The sequence below is a fragment of the Urocitellus parryii genome, chromosome 3 (genome assembly GCF_045843805.1).
Source record: "Urocitellus parryii isolate mUroPar1 chromosome 3, mUroPar1.hap1, whole genome shotgun sequence".
In the NCBI taxonomy this organism is placed as follows: Eukaryota; Metazoa; Chordata; class Mammalia; order Rodentia; family Sciuridae; genus Urocitellus; species Urocitellus parryii.
Window position 1 is genome coordinate 160118174 of NC_135533.1, and position 8482 is coordinate 160126655.

Genomic DNA, 8482 nt, shown 5'->3' on the forward strand with positions numbered 1-8482 from the left:
AAAGCAATTTTTAACAGGAGGAGTGAAGCAGGTAGCATCATTATACTAGAATTTAAACTAAATTACAGAGCAATAGTAACAAAAATAGCATGGTATTGGAACCAAAACAGGCCAGTAGACCAATGGTACAGAATAGAGGACACAGAGACTAACCCACACAATTACAATTATCTTATATTAAACAAAGTTGCCAAAAACATGCATTGGAGAAAAGATAGCCTCTTCAACAAATGAGGCTAGGTAAACTGGAAATCCATATGCAACAAAATAAAATTAAACCTCTATCTCTAACCATGAACAAAACTCAACTCAAAATGGATCAAGGTCTTAGAAATAAAACCAGAGACCCTGTGTTTAATAGAAGGAAAACTAGGCCCTAATCTCCATCATGTGGGATTAGGCCCCAACTTCCTTAATAAGACTCTTATGGCAAAAAAATTAAAATCAAGAATCAATAAATAGGATAGACTTGAACTAAAAAGTTTTTTCTCAGCAAAATAAATAATCTGTGAGGTGAATAGAGAGCCTATATCTTGGGGGCAAATCTTTACCCCTCACACATCAGGTAGAGCACTAATCTCTAGGGTATATAAAGAACTCAAAAAACCAACCAACAAAAAACAAATAACCCTATTAATAAATGGGCCACAGATCTGAACAGACATTTCTCAGAAGATGATATACAATCAGTCAAAAATATATTAAAAAAGTTCATCATCGCTAGCAATTAGAGAAATGCAAATCCAAACCATTCTCAGATTTTATCTCACTTGAGTGAGAATGGCATCTATTTTGCATACAAACAACAATGAGTGTTGGCAAAGATGTTGGGGGAAAGGTACACTCATACACTGCTGGTGGGACTGCAAATTGGTGCAACCAATATGCAAAGCAGTATGGAGATCTTGGAAAATTGGGAATGGAACCACCATATGACCCAGCTATCCCACTCCTCAGTTTATACCCAAAGGATTTAAAAACAGCATACTACAGGGACACAGCCACATCAATGTTTACAGCAGCACAATTCACAATAGCTAAATTATGGAACCAACCTAGATGCCATTCAGTAGATTAATGGATAGGTAAACTTTTGTATATATACACAATGGAATATTACTCAGCATTAAAAGAGAATAAAATCATGCCATTGACAGGTAAATGGATGGAGTTAAAGAAGATAATCCTAAGTGAAGTTAGCCAATCCCAAATAACCAAATGGTGATTTTTTTTTATATAAGGAGGCTGATTCATAGTGGGATAAGCAGAGGAAGCATGGGAGGAATATATGAACTCTAGATGGGGCAGAGGGGTTGGAGGGCAGTGAAGGAGGCATGGATTTATAAATGATGGTGGAATGTTATGATCATTATTATCCAAAGTACATGTATGAAGGCATGAATTGGTGTGAATATACTTTTTATACAAACAGAGATATGAATAATTGTGTTTTATATGTGTAATAAGAATTGTAATGCATTTTGCTGTCATATATAAATGAAAAAAAATTAAAGTTCTACATCAAATTTAACTACTGCTTTTTGATATGCATCTTATGGACATTTATTTGAATCAATTTCCTTAAAATGATACTCTACAAAATTATACTAATGTGTCGAATTATATTCATGGACCTTGGGACAGTCAATTCCAAGAAACTCTCCTTAATTTGGCTGCCCAAGTTGTAAAAACTAATTCTGGTTAAATTAAGATGCCTGTGGTTTCCACTTTCTTTTAATGTGAACTACACACCAACTTGACCAATGACAAAAGTTAATTTTATGGTTTAATCCCTACAGTCTGTTAATGTATGGCATATTAGATATATAGGCATTTTAGGTATATAGGTATATATTATTAAACTTGTTTGTTATCTAATGTCTTATTAACTGTATGCCTGAAGCTGAACATAAAGTTGTATTAATAACTAAGGTTTTTCAAAACTTAGAGGGTGGAACTGTTGCAGGGCCTGACCTTGAACCTACATGGGGGAATGCTTATCTTGCTCATTGTGCAGAAGGGAAGCTGTAATATAGAATGCTATGTTTTGGTACAAAATGCTGTCAGAATACTGGCAAGTGCAATTTTCTTGCTCCTTTGAAAAGGATTTATTTCCTCTGTAGGTGCAAGATCAGCCTAACTGTCAGTTTCTAGACTCTTTTTGTCTGGACTCCCATAAGATAGTATGTTGTTTATGACCTCTGGTCTATCGTGACTGCTATAAGTAAATTGGAACATGTCTCTATAAAGCTATTTTTGCTGTGCAATAAAGCAGATGCTGTTCTCTGAAACCATCTTTGGAGAAGTTTCTCTATGTCCTCAAGCTCCCACAGTCAATGCCAGAAGGGCAGGCCCCTCAGCAATTTTTTTTCATTTGTTTGTTTGTTTTGATATTATTTTAATTTTGTTTTTACTGTCAGACTCTCTGTATAAGTCTTGGGTTTCAAAGAATCTTTGGGGAGACTACCAAGAGATCAGCAACATTGTTTCAAGTAGAAGTAGCTCTTTCATTTTTGATGATAGACCAAAAAGCAAGTTTTATCCTAGCCATGTACTAATATGTGATGTTGAAAATAATGTTTAACTTTCTTTGTTATGGGAGCTTGTCCTGGGCATTATGGGATACTTAGAAGCATTCCAAGCCTTATCCACCAGAGATTCTAGTAACATACCCAGAGAAGTAAAAATTGGAACTTTCTCCAGACTTTGCCAAATTTCCCCAAGGGCTCAAAAATATTCCATTGTATAAGAATACCATATATATTTTGATGAGTCATTCATTGGTTGATGGATATTTGAGGTGTTTCCACATTCTGATCATTATAAATAATGCTACCATAAATGTTTGCATATATCCAGGCACAGTGGTGCATTCCTGTAATTTCAACAACTCATGGCTATTTTGGGGATCAAAAGTTTAAGGCCAGTCTTAGCAATTTAGCAAGAATCTGTCATAAAAGTAAAAAGTAAAAAAGGACTCTGGATGTAGCATGATAAAACACCCGTGTTCAATTCCCATTGCCAAAAGCAAATAAACAACAAAAAAATAAAAGTTTGTAAATAAGTTTCTTTTTCAAATTTTTATTTGTTCTTTATAGTATGCATAACAGTATAATGTATGTTGCAATATAATACTATGTGTAAATTTTACTGAGAATGTAAGCACAGTCTGCCTTCAGAATCAATGAGTTCCACATCCATGCATTCAAATAAACTGGAGAGAAAATAAAGAAGAAAAATTCATATATACTGAAAATGTACAGACTTTTTGTCATTCTCAAACAATACAATACATGGAATTTGCATAATATTATGTATTATAAATCATTTACATTTAATTTCAAGCATACAGAAAGGTTTGAAAAGATTACACGCAGATATTATAACATTTTAAATATAGGATGAGAGCATTTGCAAATGTTAGAGGGCTTTTGGAACCAACCCTCCAAAATCCTCAATTTCTTTTGGGAATTAACTCTAAAAATTTTTCCATGACCCTTATTAAATACTGTAAAGTTGAGTTTATGCAAGGAGAGGCTATCAAAGTAGGTTTAGGAACCTCAGTAACTGAGATCTTTCAGGGGAAGACAGAGATTTGGTTCAACTATGAATACAATAAGAACAGGGGAGGGTTTAAAGTCAAGGAGTAGAGTGAGAGTCACTGGATGGACAATTAGTAAGAGAAAACATCAGGGGCAAGGAAAATTCTTGCTGAACCAACTGAACAGAATTTTTGCTAAAGGCAGGCCAGAGTAATGATATCTAGTCAAATATCCAGGTTGAGAAATAACTTGATTTAGCAGGTTGAGTAGGGTTATTGCTCAAACTGGATGCTACGAATACAGAGAAGAGCATTCCCAAGTACAGCATCCTGCAGAGAAGGGAGGAAAGCACTTGAAAAGGCAGGAAGTGACAATGTAGGTTAATGTCCCCACAGGACAACATCCAGAAGAGTCTGAAAGACAGCACCTGGGCCAGCAGGAGGTGACGGTGCAGGTTAACTTACCCAAGTGGGACGTTGTACTATAGTCTGGAGAACAGCATCTAGGAAGGCAGATGGTGACAGCATGGATTAATGTTCCCAAGTGAGAATTTTCGATAAATTCTAAAGAACAACACATGGGAAGAAAGGGAGTGAGAGCACAGGTCAACACTCCCAAGGGACAACTTCCAGGAGAGTCTGGAGAACACCTAGGCAAGCAGGAGGTGGCAGCATTGGTGAACATTCCTAAGGAATAATTTCCAGCAAATTCTGGAGGACAGCACCTGGATGGCGACTCCAGTCCCCAGTGTGAAGCAAATGATTTCAGATCAATTTTATTTGCTTTGACAAAAGAGTGAAGACTGAAACTGAAGATTTCGTGAGCCAACAGAGAATTTTGACAACACATCAAGGGTATTTTGGGGCATAGGAAGCTCATGATATTTCACCCTTACAAGTTTGTTTATAAATGTATAATGAAACATTCTACCATAGAGGGATCTGCAATAGCAATTAAGTCTGCTCCCAAAAATAGGCTGGAGTTTTGAATATTAGAAATGAAGATATGGAGAATTCATTTCATTATTTCAATGGAGAGGTGACAGAGACACGGGCACAGATGAAAAGACAGAGAAACAAGGATGTGGAGACACAGAAACAGAAACAGAGAGACATAAACTGGCAGAGAGAAAAAGGTGGAGAGAGGAAAAGGGACAGAGAGAGAGAGAGAGAGAGAGAGAGAGAGAGAGAGAGAGAGAGGCAGAATCCTCCCTGCTCACTGGGCCCCTCCTCACCTGCACCCCTCCAAGCACCACCCAGCCCTACACTAGCATCCTCCCTCATCTGCAGCAGGTGGTAGCACCATACATCAGTCACCTCTGTAAATGTGTTTCAAATTATCACCTGTGCACAGTTACCATGCAGTTTGACTTTGGAGATGAATGCACTGTGCAAATATGTTTCACATCACCACCCATGCCCCTTGAGTGTGCACAATTTCTATTTGCCAATCATCCTTCCTTAAGGCTGATGGAGAAAAGCACCATCACACCATGTTGCATGTTTAACTAGCCAACCTTATTTTCAGTCAGCTGCCGTTTGATGTAGTCGGGATAGGGATGTAGAAGGGGGAAAGATGTGTTAAAGTCTCCATCTAGTATTTATTGAACATCTATCAGAAATGGCACACCATCAAATATTTGCTGCCTGAACTGGAGAACAATCCCATAAGTGGCCCATAAGCAGCTGGGATGCTGTGGTGCAGATTCTTTCTCATTTAGTCCTATTCTGAAAACTTGCTTCATCCCCTCAGTACCCCTCCGGGGATATACATGTGCACAAACATAGACATGCATTCATGGGCACATGTAGTTGAACATGTACACAGTCATACACATTCTTGTCCACACACACTCAAAAACACATGCACAAGAACATATTCACATGGTCATACGCACGTTCACACAGAAACTCATGAACCAGACACAAGAATAGCTGCACAGAGTCACTAACACATAGTCACACACATCCATAAACATAGGCACATGAACACATGCACACACCATCATACACAACTCTTGAACATATGCACAATCCATGCACACAGTCATGCACGTGCACACTCACAAACACACTCATGAACACATACACATGAACATTGGGACACAACCATATACATTCACACACACTAATGGACTCATGTATATGAAAACGTGCAAAGTTACACAAACACAAGTTAATGAGCAAGTGCACTTGAGCACATACATGCACGGTCAGACAGAAACTCATTAAAAATGCAGAACTCAGGTCATGATATTTCAGTCTAAATCTTTGCACTAATAGGGGCCACCAATATCATCTTGCCCAGATTTGAAGCTGTTCTTTGGGTGACCCTATCAGTACCCCACCTCCCCAATTCCATATCTCCTTAAAACCCCACCAAGCTCAACTCGCATAGCTTTGAAACTTTGTCCTTGGGGTGAGCCCAGAAGGACACCACCTCCACACCTCCTTTTATTGTCTCCTAAGGAAAGCTCAGAGCTGCCATAAAACCAACCATGCCATAACCAACCCCTGACCATGGGCCTCTGACCTCCCTTCTTGAAGATCTTATTAAAAGGGCTAAGACTGGAATACGTGTGGTTCAGGAAGGCCTTGCTCAGAGCAGAGAGCAACTTTTCTCAAACACAACCATCCAGAAAGACAAGCCATCTGCAGTCTCTGCAGGGAGAGCCATAAACAAAACTACCAGCACCACTGGCATGGACACACCCACACCAATGATCACTTTATTCTTTTGCCCATCACGGACTTCCAAACTCACATGCTTGAACTCCCTCATTCTCTCTTTGAAAAGTTCCAAATCACCTCTGCACAGGTGGAAAGAGACTACAGCTCTTTCTTCTACCATCAATGGTTACTGAATAAAATCTTTTCCCACTCCTTGGACTTTTGTCTGGCTTTTTATCTTTGACATCAACAAAAGTGAAAATTCAGGAGAGAAGAAAAAAATAAATAAATTTAGGAGAGGATAAAAAGTGAGTTGGGATCTTCTTTAAGAGCCTTACATTTGACCAGGTAAAGCACTGCTATAGCCTGGGGGCCAGCAACATCACAGGCATGAAATACCTGGTCCTGGGTGGCCATATGCACCTGCACAGAGCACCTGTCTGGTCATACATGTGCCCTTAGGTCAAAAGTCAGAAACAGAAGCCACCAAGAAGCCTCTGGTAATATTGTCTTTAAGACAGAGTGAAAGCCAGGGACTGGCTCAGTTTCAAGGTCATGGATTTTAAGGAAAAAAATTAAATGCTAGCACATAAAGGACAGTCGAGGTGTAGAAAAACTGTAGTTCAGAAACAAATTCTCTGAAAATCTCTGGGAGCTGAAAACGCCCACTCCCACCATCACCAGAGGAAACTGCAGATAATTTAGTCTAACCTATCTGACCAGCTTCTACCAGGGAGGCCTCTGGGAGTTGTAGACCCCTGAAGATTTTGGGTAGTGTAACCTATCTCTCCTGTGCAATGCTCACACAGAGGTTCCAGGGAGCTACATGCCACATGCTCATAAACTTACAGTGTATACCATAGGCATGGTGATAAAATATTCTATGGAAACTTTAGAAAGATAAGACTGCATCTGTGTCCCAATAGTGCTAAAAATGGAAAATGTAATATCACATAAAAGATAGTGTAGGAGAGTACACTTTTAAATAAAATTACAAAGAATGCACTAGAACTCCCTGCTGAGATTACTATCTAGGCTTATCTATGTAATAACATGAAGCTACATGGAACTTGTGTTAATACAAAAGGATTTCTAATAGATTCAAATGGGAAATGCATTCCATGATTATTGATTATATGCAGTAACATAGAGCTATCACAAATGTAATTGCAAGAAATTATTATAAAAATTTAATTGGGATAAATCCAAACATGTTATAGTGAAAAAAATTACACATGAAAATGAATGAAAAACAACTAATAATTTTTAAAAAATCAATATTAATAGAAACCTGATGTGCATAAAGCCACCCCTGTCACAAGAATGGTCAGTGGTATAGAGATAAAAATTCAGTACCAGTTATCAACTGGACAGGCCACATCTATCTCAAACTTTACTGATTGGTAACATCTCTGATAATAAGTTATTTCTAATAACTTGGAAGAACAGTGTCTTCATTCTTAAGTATTTTAAATAACAAAGCATGGTGGCACAAACCTGTCATCCCAGTGGCCCAGGAGACTGTGGTAGGAATATAATAAGTTCAAAGACAGACTCAGCAACTTAGTGAGACCCTAAACAGTGAAGAGAGATACAGTTTTTAAATGAAATATTAAAAGGTGCAGAGTTGTGGCTCAGTGGTGCAGTGATGCTGGGATCAATCCCAGGTTCCAAAAAATTGTTTTTCTTAAAGATTTTTGAGTAAATTTACTGAATTTGAGAAAGATGGCGGCGGGAAGTGAGTAAGCCGCTCCGCGCTCTGCGCCGCCGCGCCCACAGCGTATGTTGCCACGTCTTAAAAGAAGAAGTAAAGACCATTAAAGGAGATCTGTCAATAAAGACTCAGCACCGTGTCAAGAAAGGGGCCTAGGTGGTGTGAATCCACCACGACTCCAGCCAAGGTGGAGAGAGTCTATCACGACTTCAGTGCGAGCAGTAAGGCTGCAGCCCCTGAGCTGCTGGGCTCCCTCGGCCCCTTCTCATTCTCCTCTCCACCTTTTTGTTTTGCTTCTCCCCCACTGTCTCTCCTCCCACGCTCACTCCCTAAATCTAGATCTCAATTTCTTTCCCCCACCCCGCCCGCTCTCTTGCTTGCCCAGTACCCAGCCTGTGCAGGCCCAGAGGCACTGGCTCCCCTCCCCCAGCCCGCACACCCTCCCTGGGGGTCCCGAAGGCCACAACTGGGCTGCCGACGCCGCTGCCGCTGCTTCCCGCGGAACACCTTAGAGCAGACTCTTCACCGCGCGAGTGAGCTGCCCAATAAAATGGAAC